The sequence below is a fragment of the Canis aureus genome, chromosome 11 (genome assembly GCF_053574225.1).
Source record: "Canis aureus isolate CA01 chromosome 11, VMU_Caureus_v.1.0, whole genome shotgun sequence".
NCBI classification, from domain to species: Eukaryota; Metazoa; Chordata; class Mammalia; order Carnivora; family Canidae; genus Canis; species Canis aureus.
In genome coordinates, this window is record NC_135621.1 from 5639232 (window position 1) to 5655255 (window position 16024).

General features: G+C 35.3%; 1 protein-coding gene and 1 long non-coding RNA gene across 14 annotated transcripts in view; one reads left to right on the top strand and one right to left on the bottom strand.

The window, feature by feature from the left end:
• SLC16A7 (solute carrier family 16 member 7) overlaps positions 1-16024 on the top strand; it is a 170354-nt gene that overhangs the window by 104275 nt on the left and 50055 nt on the right. The gene's annotated exons all lie outside the window — the stretch shown is intronic.
• On the bottom strand, positions 10236-15243 carry LOC144323302 (uncharacterized). Its single transcript, XR_013388715.1, has 2 exons — positions 15153-15243; positions 10236-10677 (listed from the first exon to the last, which is right to left on the bottom strand). It is a non-coding gene; the product is annotated as an uncharacterized LOC144323302 (long non-coding RNA).

The following is a 16024-nucleotide window of genomic DNA, read 5'->3' on the forward strand; positions in this document are numbered from 1 at the left end:
TTTTGTTGTTAGTAGTCTTGATATTAGCCATTATAGTGTTATATAATGAAACCACAGGTTAAGTACAAGGAAGATAGTTTGATTAGAACAACCTATACTAGTAAGATTTTTAAACCGAGGGTAAGGTAAAAAATAAACAGGTCAATAATCAGTTCTAAAAAATAATTCCATGGTGTTTACTCATATTTGCTGTGGCATTTTGCTATGCCTCCTACTATTCAGGTAGTGGAGTGGACATTTGTCATTCTTTTGGGCTATCATGTACCTTTGAAATCCTTCCTGTGTTAAGGGGATTCCCAACTTCATGATTTCCTGCCCCCCCCCACCCCCAGTAAAAAGCGAGAAAGTCACTTTCTCAGAGTTCCTTGCATCCAGGGCACCCACCCTGCATCAACCTACTATAGTAAGGCTAAGTGATTCAGAAACTACTGATGTGAAGGAACAGATGCCTCAAGGAATACATTCAGGTGAGGTGGTTGATCCAGACCTGGATCCATGATCCAGAAGCAGCACAAAAGTCGTGTCGCTGTTGGAAGTCACTGGGATTAGTAGTATAGGCTGTAGACCAAGTGGCCAAGTGGTCTACAGCAGTGATGTACCTACTCGAGCAATCAGTTTCACAATGTGACTTGGACAGTGCTGTGGACTGAATAGTGTCTCCCCACAAAATCTCAAATTCAAATGCTGTATTTGAATATAGGGCTTTTAGGAGAAATTAAGGTTGAATGAGGTCATGGGGTGAGGTCCTATTCCAGTAGGATTGGTGGCTTTATAAGAAGAGGAAGGGAGGTAGCTCTCTGCATTTTCTTTTTTTTTTTTTTTTTTTTCTCTGCATTTTCATACACCCAAAGCAAAGGCAATAGGAATACACAGCAAGAAGGGGGCCAGTCTCATCAGAAATCACATTGGCCAGCACCTTGGCCTTGGATTTCAGCCTCCAGAACTCTGAGACATATTTTTGTTGTTGTTGTTGTTGTGATGGCACAAGCTGACTAGTATAGGCAGCTTCAGACTTTTTTTTTTCCCCCTTAATGTTCTGTGAGTTACTGTAGTCCTTACTGAATGTGTTCTTTAGGAAGTATGGCTATGAGACTCCTGGGTGGCTCAGCGGTTGAGCACCTGCCTTTGGCTCAGGATGTGATCCTAGAGTTCAAAGATCGAGTCCCACGTCGGGCTTCTGCATGGAGCCTGCTTCTCCTCCCTCTGCATAGGACCCTGCCTCTCTCTGTGTCTCTCATGAATAAATAAACAAAATCTAAAAAATAAGGAAGTATGGGTATGTGATAGATATATGTGAGGTTAAGATCCTAAAAGTTTCTAGTGAGTTCTAGCATGACATACTTTCTTCAACTGCATTGATTAATTTGAAGACTATTTCTGTGAATATTTATTTCAATACAAGGAACTGTTCTATGCCCTCTCAAACAGCATTTATATTAGGATTGAGAATATGCAACAGGTTTTTTCCAATTAACTATTTTAAAAGGACCTTATAAAAACAGTAATTAAATTTCAATTTTTCACATGCTGTGACTTAAGTTTGATGGATTAAGGCAGATGATTTGAAATACTCTTTGATTACTTCTTTCTCCTCCCTCATCCATCCATCTTTCTTTCCTTTCTTCCTTCCTTCCTTCCTTCCTCTTTCCTTCTTCTTATGTCAGTAGTAACTTTGGCAGAGTAATTGCACTATTCTAGAGAGATCTTTTTTTTTTAATTTTTATTTATTTATGATAGTCACAGAGAGAGAAAGAGAGAGAGGCAGAGACATAGGCAGAGGGAGAAGCAGGCTCCATGCACCGGGAGCCCGATGTGGGATTCGATCCCGGGTCTCCAGGATCGCGCCCTGGGCCAAAGGGAGGCGCCAAACCGCTGCGCCACCCAGAGATCCCCAGAGAGATCTTTAAATGATTAATCTAGATGGCTGTTCTTGTGTAAATATTTGCTCAGCTAGTTAGAAGACGATATGCACATATGGGGTTCATAGATCTAACCTTACCATGAGGCCGCTGGCTGTGACAAACTCTGGCTCAGCACAATTAGTGCGCAAGTATTTGTTTGTGATCATCAGAGGTGGGGGTATGTGGGTAATCCAGTGTCATAACTGGGGAGAAAATCATATAATTTCATCCATTTATTTATTCTGACCATGAACTTTATTTATTTACACTGAGCATGAACAATGCACATGAACAATGTACAAAGTACTGGCTTGGCACAGGAGCGTCACACCGAGCCATCAGACACAGGCTGTACTTACAGGGTAATGAATTTTATTTATTTAATTCAGCTTTCAAATATATGAGTAGGGAAGCACAGTAGTTGCCATTAAACTATGTAGAAAACTATATAGATCTCATAAGTGCATGATAAGGAAATGTTTTTGAGCTGAACTTGAAGAATGAGGATGCAGCCTTAATGAAAGGAAGGGGAAGTACTGGAAGCAGAGCTAATAATATAAGTGAAAGCCTTAAAGGGGGAAAGGTTATACAGAGCTCTAGGAGTCCAAAGACAGTGAAGGTGATTGAGATATATGATGAAAAGATGGAGAGAAGTGTAGTTGATGGCCTAAAATCTACTGAAATTTTCCTGGGTGACTTATTTTGTGTCCATGCAGATGCAAAAGGAGAGAATCAGATGATGGCCGTCTATGATACCAATATCACAACTCTGGGCACTCACCCTGTTTTTGTTCTATTTTAGGATCATAATTCTGAATGTATTAAAATGCAGTGGATTTTCTTTACTCACATTAGTTATGTTTTATGAAATTGCTGCAGATGGCAATTCAACCAGTAAATATTGAACCCTTGCTCCTAGGGAAAATACAAGGTTAGGTTCCTATGAGCCCCTAGTCATATTTTCATCAACTGATCAATATATAACCTTGTTTTGTGTGTGTTTCTGCTCAGAAACATCTTATTTAATAGTTGACCCATTAACACTGAACTCACACCAACAACGGTGACACTGCCTGAATGAAGCTTATATATAACATATATATTTTCTCCATAAGGCACAGCACAGTACTAGCCTATAACTAAACCACGAGACTATAAGACCATTTTTAAATAGTAAAATCATCAATAAAAAAGTACAAAAATGTGGAAAACGTGGCACTAAATAGGGAAAAGAACACTTGTTTACAGTATGAGAATGGAAATAAGGCAGTGTCACCTTGCTTGACCTTGGGAACTTGCATGGCAGGAGGTTCCAGTTTTTCCCCACTTTGTACATTTCTGTGAATGACTGTGAAAGCACTAAATTTTAGTGAGTAGGCAAGTTCACCTCAATACGGAATCTGGAGATAAGGAGGGTCCACCCTACCTGTAGACTTTTTCTAATAGAATTGCTATTTCCCATGCTGTATAAAATGATTTGGAATTACCCAATGTTTTCCTTACAGTTGTTTTATTTATATTAGCATTTATATACATACACATTGATTATAACCCTGGATCTTACCAAAGCTCTCCTAACAGAATACAACTTTCTCAAGCAATTAAAACAAAAATAATTACACCTAGAATCACTATAATCAATAGATGGTGCTTAAATCTAAAGCTTTGGAAAACTGCTATGGAAGCTTTGATAGATTTTTGAAGACTGCTGCTAAGATGGTGCTCCATAGCCTTGAATAATTCTGATTAGAATGCGTTCTGCAAACTTTGGGAATGTTTGAGGATTATAGCATTTTCTTGGTTCACATTGTTCTTTGGCTTCACCAATTCATGCAGTGATGGGATTAGAGATTTATTCAAGGGACCAAATGGAAGCAACCTATGTATTTTCTCAGCACCCCAGGAATGAGTGTGAACTCTTGGAAAGCTGAAAAGGAATAAGCTCAGAAAAATAGAACTCTGATTTATTTCAGATTTATCCATTCATTTCAGAGTATAACTAAAATATAATCTGTAAACAAGAAAATGAATGAAATCTAGATAATGAACAAAGGGGAATAAAGGGGGAAATGTATATTGGTGATTTGGAATTTCTTTTAAATTTTCCAAACTACCACCAGGTGATCTAATGTTCATAACCATGACTTGACATCTATATAGAAAGAATAAGAATCCTCTAGGTACTCAAAGCATTTGAAGTATCCTTTTAACATTAATTAATATCCTATTAATTAGGAGAAAAATTCAGAGAGTAAATTTAAAAATACTGGAGATTTTAGCTCAGCTGGTATAAACTCTCAGGATACTACTGGGAAGATGAAATGGTTTGTACTGTGGAAATGATAATTGTGAAATCCATGTGGCAAGAACAGACAATTGGCTATTTGACTTTTGGGCAAGAACTGAGCTACAGAAACATTGAAACAGAGGTCTGTCTCAATGGTACAGATTTCTATCATCCTCCAAAGAGTAGGCATTAATCTAGAGATTGAGAAATTTTTCAAAGTGTCTCTGTATTCTATGCCCTTGTTGTCTGGGACAAACTTTTTTTCCTCTATCAGAAATATGCAAAGGGTTGAATTTTAATAACCTCACTTAGAGTGCTCTTGAACCTATAGAAGCTGTCATTACCCTTCCAGATGCTTCTTGGGTAAGAGAAGTGTTTCACAGTTAGTTTAAAATATATGTAAAATATCTATGCAGAATTAATTTTTCCTTTTCAGATAAAGAAAAATAAGTTTGAGGAATTGACTCCAATAAAATTAATGATCATCCTTTCTTGTGAACACTTCTTCACACAAGAAATAATATTAAGCACCTTTATGTTGTGCAAAAATATTACTTGGAGGTATTCCCGAAATCAAGCATGATGTGTTTTAGAAGCTGGATAAAACTTTCCAAGGGCAGCATAACCTCTGCTCCTTAAAGCTGGCTCCCATATTAGTTCAAACACAACTGAACTAGAAGCTGGAGGCAATTTTTAAGTGCTTGTGAAACGACATCCCTGACACAACAGCCTGCGTCATTCTATTGACATTCCAAAATAAGTCTGTGGGAGAAAAAAGAATGACAGTTTTATTCACTTCATATTTTAAATTCATATTTGTGACCTCTTATTTTGTCTTTTTTGACTAATTCTGTTCTCTTAGATTTAATGAATGAAATGTCAGTTAATGTTGAGTAATTATTAGACATAGATATTTTTTTCCCCTCTCTACTTGTGAAAAATCAAAATAGAAAACAGAAAGTATTTCTGTTTATTTTATGTTTTCTGTTTTCTGTTAATACTTTGTTTTCTCTATGTTCAGCACTCATTCATTCTCCCTTGAGGTCAGTAGTAGCAGCAGAAAAACATGTCTCACAAAGAATCTGAATTTCTGTTTGGTTTCACACAATACATTTTTGTTACTTTACCTAGGTCATAAATATTTCTTCATCATCAAATGATATAATAGGCCTCAAGTAAGTTAGCTAAACATTTGGGTTTTAGTTTTGCCTGCAATCATAATTATTCATGAGCTTCCATCTGTAACTGTTCATGTTTTTTTCTTTAAGAGAAAGAGAGAGCATGGGGGCGAGAGGGAGAGCATGGTGCAAAGAGAAACTTAAGCAGACTCCACACCCAGTGTGGAGCCCCATGCAGGGCTCAGTCTCAGGGCCCTGAGATCATGATCTGAGCTGAAACCAAGAGTTGGATGGATGTTCAATGGACTGAGTCACTCAGATACTCCTGGTCATGTTTTTTTTGAACAGGTGTTCCTTTTCCTACTGGTAGTCTGTTTCATTTATTCTTTTGCAGTGCATAATCATTGATTAAATGAAGAATCTAGACGCTTTGATGTTCTAAAACATACCAAAAACTTTTAGAGATGAATAATTGATTTTTTCTTTAGTAAATTCTTAAGCAAAAGAAATATTTTTATACCTTTTTTTCCCCCCCTAAGAGGTAGTATAACATAGTGGAATAGTGGTTTAGGGCATGGACTTGAATTTGGCTGTGTTCAGATTCCAGTGTTGCCACTTACTAGCTGAGTAGCTCTGGCAAGTTACTTACTTCTCAGCTTCAGTTCCTTATAAATAAAAAATCCATGCTGCTTTTCATGAATATATTTCCAAACTCTCTATTGATTAGTTTCATCTCACCTAATTATACACAATAAGGAAGAACAACTATGATATCTTCCCATCTAAACCTGTGTGTGTGTTAAGGTAATATTCTAGCATTGAACTTATTTGAGCAATTTTGAAAATTCAAAATTATCCAAAGATCTGGACAGCATCTCTGATGTGGAAACCAGGAAAAATGGATTAAGGAGGAAAGAAAGTCTCATGTGATAATGCCACCTTTGCCTTAGATGTCAACCTACAAAAAATTACAAAACTCAGGGGGGAAAAAAGATCCTTTTTTCTATTACTTTGACCACATTTGCCTATCTTTTTTTCTAGACATTGTCTAAATTAGATGATCTTAGACCAGGTTTATGTTCTAAGTCTCTTTCCCCTCCCTTTTTGTCTATTTTAACGCAATAGCCTGAGAAAAGCTATCTGATGTGAGAATACATGAGTTGCAGATTCCATCATAACAACGAAGCCATTGTGCTTTGTCACCTTTTGCTGTGAATGGCTGTGTATTGTGTTTGAACAGATTTTAACACAGCGTATGCACACAATGAGCACCATACAAATAACATAATGCAACCAGAGAGAAAATTTGAAACAGAGAAACAAAAATGATCAGAAACATGTATTTGTGAGTTTATATTTGTTTTTGAAATGGAGAATCCTCTTCTATCAAGACAGACAAATCAGATTTTATCTTTACACGGTGGAAATACCAAGTCTAAGAAGAGATATAATAAAACAATATGAAGTTCTGAAGGGTATGGATTATGTGAATAGATGTGTTAACTAAATTCTACAATATTGGAATTGTAGTAAGAGAGAAGGAAATGTAGGGACCAAGAGAAGACTGAAAAAGATAATTTTTATTATATGAAGGAATGTTGATCCAATAGAATTTATGATCCCAATAAAAAATGAATTAGACCAAATTTTTAACAGAATCAAAGTTTAGATAAATTCAGAAATGATAAATCTACATATAAATGGAAATAAAGTTATTTAATATATATTCGTAACCCATCCTTATTGAGGTTGTTGAATTGTGAATTTACTAAGAATAAGATAGCATGTGGATCTTTCAAGGAGATATTAGAAATGGAACTCATACCTTGGACTGTCTGGTTTTAAAGCTCATATTTCTCTTAAATTTTTTTCCCCTGTTTTAGTGTTCTAAGAATGCTTACCAGCAGACCTCATAATTTTCCTTCTTTATCTCACCTGTTTACATCTGGACCTATCTGCTTCCGTTTCTCTCCTGTACTGTCTACGTCCCAGCTGAAGCCACCCTTTTTACTCACGCACTTCATCTTTTGCCTCTCATCTGCTGCAAGATAGTCCTACAGATGAAATTTGCTTCTCGCTCCTTCATTAGCCATAGTTCCTCTTAAACAGGATCATTCCTGTAGCATATAAACATGATATTTTATCTTCCAAATTGGAAAAAAACAAAACAAGATAAATAAAAAACATTCTCTGGACCCATATTCCCCACCAGCCACAATCTTACTTATTTCCTTCCCTTTAGGCAAAACTTCTTGAAAGCATTGCTATATTTAGTATCTCTGATTTCTCTCTTTTCAGTCTCTTTGCCCCATTCCGATTAGATATTTCTCCCACCACTCATCTGAAATTGCTGCTTTCAAGATCTCCCATGACTGCTGTGGGATGTTTAGTAATTTCTTGGTTCCCATAATATTGACCTCTCAGCAGCGTTTGGCATGGTAGCTGCTCACTTTCTCTACCATCAAACACTTTCTTAATTTTACTTGTAAAAGACCACACTCATTTTTTCTTCTGATGCTATTAACCAAGCCTTCTCTGTGTTTGTTTCCAGTGGTTTTTTTTTTTCCATAAACTTTCAGCATTGACATGATAGGCTCTTGGATTTCTGTATGTATTTGCTCCATAGATGACTTGTACTTCTGTATGACTGTAGCGATTGTAAGTTGATGCCTTTCAAATTTAGGACCGGATCTCCAGGCCTAATCCCCTGAACTCTAGACCTGCATATAAATATTCTTTCAGCATTTCCACTCAAATGCTTAATAGATATCTCTAACTTAACCTGTCTCAAATTGATCTCCTGAAATTCTCCCTCAAAGCTATTGATCAGACCACAAACAGGAATGTTTCTTGATTACTCTCCGTTTTTCTCTCTCTCTCTCTCTCATTCTCAGAATTCTGAGTAGCGCATCTTTTGGTTCTGCCTAAAGAACCAAAAGATGGTTCTAATTTGTATTCTAAATAAATACAAAATTTGATCACTCTTCATTATGTCTGCTGCCATTACTTGGTTCAAGACACTATTATTTGTAGTCTAGATTACTACTGTAGCCTGTTAGTTGGTGTCCCTGTTTCTGTATATAGCTGCCAGTGAAATCCTCTTGTAACCTAAGTCTGATCTTTTCTTTCCTCTTTACAAACATATCTGAGGCTTCTCAGAATGTCAGCTGTCCCCCATTACTTCCCTGACCCTATTCTTGCTCGCTCTGGTGTCACTATATCGCCCACCTACTATTTCTAAATATCCCAGTCATGCTTTCATCTCAGGGGCTTGTGCTTATTCTTCCCTTTAATGGATGATATTCCCTTGAATTTATAAATGACTACACTCATGCCTCCACTTCTTTCAGGTCTCTACTCAAAATTCACATCCAAGAGAGGTCTTGTAGAGCTAGCTTGTCTAAAATTTCAGCATCATATCCACCCAGTTCTATCCTCTTTCCTTGCATTATTTTTCCCATCTGTTGTATTTTTATCATTATCCATTATTTAGTTTTTACCATAATGCTTCTGCCCTATAGAACTTTCTGTGATGGTAGAAATGTCTGTAAATCTGATTGTCCAGTAAATGTTATCCACTTTCATGTGTGGTTATTGAACCCTTCAAGTTACTTTGAGAAAGGAACTAAATTTTTACTTATTTTTGTTTAATTTAAATTTTAAAAGTCTCAGTTGGCTAATGGCTACCATATATACCATATAGGGCACTGCAGGTTCAGAAGGTAAATTTTCAACCCCACGCCGGAATATAAATCCTATGAGACCATGGACTTGTAGATCTTCAATGGGTAGATAAGCCTTGGCACATAAATAATAAGTGCTTGATGTATAAGAGGAAGGAACAAATAGATCATTATCAAAACTATTGTAGCAATCATAAAATAAGCCATGAAAAATTGGGTCTTGTTCCTGGATATGCTATTCAATAATGGCTTGATTTTTCAAGAGTCACTTTTTCAAAACCTAAATTCCTTCACTGAGATTCTTTTTCTTTAATTTGATAAACATGCGTTAAGCTCCTCCTATGGTAGATATTGATGTCCAAAGACAAAAAAGATATAGCCCCTACAAGTTTTGTCCAGTTGGGAAGAAAAAGAAGTGAAAAATTTTAAATCTATGTGATAATTTTAAAGACAAAGATATGAACTGCTATGGGAAAAAATAAATTTAAAAATAGCCTTAATGGTCAAAAGAATAGTTGGTAGAAATGGGAAACATAAGGCTTCCTGGAGGACAGAGAGGATTTAAACTATTTAGGAAAAGTCAACATTTTAGTATAAGGACTACATCTTTGAAGTTAGTTCCTTCCTATAACATAAAATGTGGAAATGTGGGATATTTGACTGCAAGGCATTGCATAATATGACTTTGTATGCTATTATGAGGTCACAGTGTCCATATGCAGAAAATACTGTCATAAATTTGGAAATCCTTCAACTACTTTCTGTTACAAAATTCTAAAAAATAATTATTTGTTTTCTACTCTTGTTCCCCTTTTTCCATTGCTTTTTTATTTCCACTGCTTTTCTTTCTATGCGAATAAATATTTTCTTGCTTACAGTAGGTGAATATTTTACAAATTCTTTTTTATTCCTAAGCAGACATGCAGTTTATAAAGATAATGAATTTTTTTTAGATAAACTTATGTTTTATTATACTTTCAAAGATTATGGTCAAGTTCTGTCTGCTATGCAGAATCTTTTTCAATCGTCTCATTTTTTAATGAAATTTAAAATTTTAATTCCAAAATATTTAGCATACAGTGTTTTATTAGTCTCCGATGTACAATATAATGATTCAACAATTCTATACATTCCCCAGTGCTCATCGTGATAAGTGTACTCCTAATCCTCATCACACGTTTTATCCACCCCCTATCCCCCTGACTTCTGGTGACCTTCAGTTTTTTCTCCATAGTTAGGAGTCTGCTTTTTAGTTTGTGCCTTTTTTTTTCCTTCTGTTCATTTGTTTTTGACAATGAAAAATTCAATTGTAGAGATTTAAAAAGTATGTATACATAATGTTATTATGCGTGAGATATATGTGTGTGCATATATGATTTTAATATCAGAGATACCGCATCAGCTCCGTAAGTAGTCATACACACTCTAAGGAAACTTGAAAACAGAAGAGCCTGAAAGACTGAAAGACTTCAGGGCAGCATCTCATGGATCCTCGGTGGACTACGACTTTTGTGCCCGTCTCTTATTCTAGTGCAGAGGATTAGGTGACAGTGGAATAAAAAGTACTGTTAATTTGGTAAAGCAAGGTGCTGTTTCACCTTTCACACAAGCCAAGGAACATATCAGGTATCTCTCCTGAAAGCATAGCTTACTGTTGTAGTTCAATATCAGTTTTCAGGTGTGTCTATCTATAAGGAAAGAAAAATAAAATTATTAAATAAAAATAATATTAATATTAACAATATCCCTTGCAAACCACATCTCAAGTCTTTCTTGAGGTGAGTCTCCGGGTTTTTATATCAATTATAGACAATAAAAAAGAATCATAATTGAACTTGCTAATCTGATATATTATTTCCCAAGTAAACACATGTTGTGTTTTATAAGATAGAACTTCTGGTAGACTTGCTGGAACCAGTTGGATATTTATATCTGAGGTGTTTGCCAAGTTATAAAAGAGAATAGGGCTGGAATTTAAGACATAGATGTGATTCTGTTTACTCAGAGCATTGTTAATTAGTTAATGATGTCATAATATTTTCATTAAAAGTATAAAGAATGGAGGTGCCTTTGTATTTAGGGATAATTTATTTTTTAAAAATTGAGATACATATGGCAAGTCTCATCTGAGTCTTTTACCTGTGAAATGAAAGTGGTAATAGAAAACTTCCAGCTTATGAAAATACCAATTAGGCAAATTACACAAAGTGTAGTTTACTTCCCACTATGTAATCAATTCCAAAAAAAAAAAAAATAGCTATTGATATTCCAGTGCCAAAGAATAATAATACAGCTTCACAAATATTGTTGTATAAGCCCTTTCCCTCAAAAACTCAAACACATCAAATCAGAGATACAGGAATTAATCATTTGCTCATATTCATAACTAAATAGAATGCTTTTAGTGGGTTCTTAGCATATGTTGTTGGTATAGTTTATCATTAAACAGCTAGAATCCACTTCCAACTCCATATAATTTAATATTATTTAAAGAAACAGTTCACACTTTGCTTCATAATTATATGCTTTCGTAGACCTTTACAAAGTGAAAGTTTCCTTCATCTTACTGCTGCTTTACTTTGCAGATGAAAAACAGACCCAGAAAGTTTTGATTTTCGCAAAAGCTATATAGCAAGTAGCAGTGGTAGGATGAGGGCATTGGTGTCTGACTTCCAGAAGTCGTTTTTCAGGATTCTTTCTCCTTGTTAGGTCATTCTCTATCCTTCTATTAAAAATAGTACATAACATTCTTCCACTAGAAATAACTGTCTTCAAATTATTCTCACTACAAAAAAATGTTTTAGGATTTAAAATTTATGTACTGCTTAATTACACTCTGAGATACATGAGACGTATTTTGAAAATTATACTAAACAAACATAAGCTATATAGTGATTATTATTATTATCCTGCTTGGTGAATAATAAATGCTTTTATTTTTCAACATGTTTAAGCCTTTCAAAAAACATGAGCATCGCCCTCGTCCGTATTATTTGACCAAGCTGCTTATTTTCTGTTCTCTTAATCATCCCTCATAAATCAGTCCCTAAGCCTTTTAGACATTTCACTTGTTTCTTCCTGAACTGCCTCCTACATGTTCTTATTATTGTAATTTATTTTTTGAGTGTTGACAGTTTACTTGGCACCATTCAAAACGTAACATCTTTCTATTTAGAGAGATGATTCAGATTACCACATTGCAGTTCATGTGGTCTCAGGAGACCACAGAAGCAGTGTGAACTGTGAACTGAACCATCGTAATCAAGTTGGGAATATGAGGAAGGGATCAAAACAATTAGTGGGTAGAGCTCAGAAGCATTTTTTAACCTCAAACTCATTTCCCCCCTGACTGTGTTTAAAGTTCTCTCCTTTATAGTGAGGAGTGAGTACTTGTGGCTAATTCGAGTTACATCAGACCTATGGATGACCAGAAAGCCCTGAATAGCAGTGACATTCATATTGAAAATTAAAGTGACTTGAAACTCTTTTGAGAAAGGTCTTTGGACTATGAAGAATGGTAATTTTCAGTTAGCCAGTGTGTTTTTTTTATTTTTCATCAATATTTTAAACTGTTTTGAAAACAAAATATGCAAAGTTTTTAGATATAGACTGGTAGATATTTAAGTATCTGGCTTTTAAGTAGACACTTCATTTTAAGAAAGAAAAAGGAATTAAAAGGTAGCGTGGGAAAAAAGGAAGGGGGGGAGATACAGATTTCAGGGACTATGACAGGCAGATTGCTTGTTTAGTACAACCTTGTCACTGTTCTCACTGACCTTGGATATCAAATTAAAAGGTCTAAATGTTGTTAGCCAATTTCTGATCCACTAGATTTTAATGACTCTCTTAATACTGAGCAAGTTAGTAAATAGCATTGAAAATTAATAGGATATAGAACCAGGCACCAGGAAAGCTGACTACTGGTCCTGGATCCTCCATCTTTGGGCTATTAGAGTTGCTGGCTGTGATGGTACGGGTTGTGCTCTGCTTCACCTACCTGTCCTAAGACCTACCACCCTCAATTCAAGTCCCCCAAACCCTCACCACTCAATAATCTTTACTTATATCTCTGGAAAAAGGTTAGGAATTTTGTGTGATACAATACTTGGAAATAAGATCATCCACTGATATGCTTTATGGCCAATGCATAAGTGCATCAGAATGAAGATATGCAGTCACCTTAAATATTAAAAAAAAAAAAAAACCCTCTCAGCTGTGGGAGTAATCATACTAAATCCATTTATTTAGCTAAATAAGAATGTTATTCAAAAGGAGGGTGCTGAGGCAATACTTGTCAGTGTCAATCCAAACACTGTCCCGGGTGAAGGAACCTTAGCTAACTGATAAAGAACGTTCCAATTATATTAGCAAAATTATTGAAAATATGGGGTAAGTGCGAATGTTGTATTGGGAGGGATAAGTGTGTACACTTAGGTAGAGTGGGGTTATAGTCCTAGTAAGATGAGTTAGTCCCTGGTGAGGACTTCTCTGGTCTCACCACCAGCCTGACTGTAGGGAGGTGGGTTTAGGGTGAGGGAGAATTGGTGCTTTGAGGACTGAAGGAGTTGTGTGTGACATCTCTGATGGTGGGGAAGCTAGATTATTAGAAATTATAGAAAAAATGAAAAAAAAAAGAAAGAAATCATAGAGCAAGTGAAATGAAAGGCCCAAGTTGTTGAAGGGGATGTTTGCATTTGAACAAGGGGAGAGTGGTGCCTATTGGTTGATGACAAATTCCAACTTATGGCCATTTCAGTGTACAGGGGTAGAAGGTGAAAAAAACAGAACCAAAGGTAAAAAAAAGATTGTGGGGGAAGGGACTTTAAAATATGAGTTTGCCCTTGAAAAGCTGAGTATGTTGTCAGATTACAGACAAAACTCATGTTTCAGTTTATGACTAAAAACCTGGCATCAGAGAATGTTCTAAATAATGAATATCACACTGTGAAACCTAGGGTATAATATTAAACCATGCTTCCCCCTGAAAGGACACATACTTCTATATACTGTGGTATATTTTTCTTTATTATATAGGAAAAGAGAAACCTAGAAATTCTAAGGAAGTATCCAATAGATAGGTGCCTTATGTAGATACCTGTCTGAGATTGTTTTTCCAATTTGTCTAAACTTTCATCTTAAAATTCATTTTTATAGATTAAAATTTGCAAAAATATGTTTCCACTTCAGATTATTAGCGGTACCATTAAATTGGGTGAAAGTCATGCCCCATATATACTGTCACTGGATACCCAGAACGTTCTCATTAATTATGTCTGTGCATGGTTTGGATAATTAAATTCATAATTATTCACATTCCCTCTTAAAGTCATTTCTTCTTAATATCAAGCTTACTGTTAAAGTCTACACAATTTCATAGATCCATAGGAGGTAAGGGAATCTATCGTGTCATCATGTTGATTACTAGGCTGGTCAAGTGGGTATTTCTTTATCTTTTTTCATCATTTCCTTATGATTTCTACTTCATGTAAGTGTTCTATAAAAAAATAAAATTAAATTAAAAAAAGTAAAGTAATTTGCCCAGAAAAAATGGTGTTCTCACTCTTTCTGTCTCTCTTTTATTTCTCTCTTTATTAAATGCTACTTTCTAATTCCCCTATCATTATTCATTCAAGTTTTTCATTCCTCTCATTTGATTTTAATGTTATAGCCTTAATTCTTTACTTGTGGAAACCCAAGCTTTTATGACTCACCTTTCTCCATAAGAAGTTCAATTTTATTTTATTTTATTTTTTTAGAAGTTCAATTTTAACAACAAAATTCTAGTATAGTTGAAACTTGTAAAGATAGGTTTCACTAGGTCTGTGCTTTTGTGGCTTTTAAAATAATCATGCAACAAGTGGATAGATCCCTACCCTACCCTGTAAACAGATTAGTTTCATTGTTTTTTATTTTTATTTTATTTATATTTTTTTTACCTAGACCAAGTTGTCACTTAAACGTGGCCTGTTAAAAGTAAGCATCTGAAGACAAAATGACAGTTCAAGAAAAGCTAAACACAGCTTTCAAACAGCACAATGAAGCCTGCTGACAATGTACCTGACTTTGATACCCTAGTTGGTGCTATCCATTTGTCTGTGGAAGAGTTAAAAGTAGGTCTAGAAAGAGATTTCTTTAAAATTATTGTTAATTATTGAGGACCTACTTTTGTCGTAGTAGGTGGCCCGCCAGCTTTCACATTTATGAAAAGATTCTTCAGTGCCTACACAGAGGTCAATTATGACACAACCCTTTGTGAGACTCTAGAATGAATTTCCAGGACAAAGATCCGCAATCATTAATTCAAGATCTACCAGGAATTGTCAGTGCCTTATCTTGCAGGTGTCCATGCCACTTATTGCCACCACACTTTTTTTTTATTATTATTATTGATAATGTTCTTGGGGATCCCTCACACAAAAGGAAGATTCCTCTGACATTTACTTAGGCACATCTCTGTCAGCACTGTTGACCGAACAGAATTCTTAATCTTCTAACTTCATCCACAGGAATAGTCTTAAGTCTGCTCTAGAAGATTGAGTTCTCTAAGATTAAAAATAACCAGAAAATGCAGCTCCTAAAATTATAAACTCCAGTGTTTCCAAAGTTTCCCCTGTTTCCTGTGCTAGTATGTAAATACATTTTTAGTATGAGAATTAGACATGTTAGCAGTAAGTATATATAAATTTACTGTTATGTAGTTGCATCTGAGTAAAATATTGGTAAAGGAAAAACAGTATTATTTAATAAAAGAAGTCACCAAAAAACACAAGGAATGACTTAACTAAGGAAAACTAGATTGGTGGCCATATCACAGAGAACATTTTGCTTGAGTATCTTGGCAAGGTCCATCTGTTTTACTTTTTCTTTTCCTAATTTATTTTGAGATATATTCAGATCCCAAGTGACTTTTTTTTTTTTTTTTTTTTTTGTGCTCAGAAACTCTCTTGAAATACATGCTTTTCAGAATGGAATGGTTTAGTACTATTCCACCAAAATATGACTCTCTTAATAGATCTCAGGAGCTTTCCAGTTCTC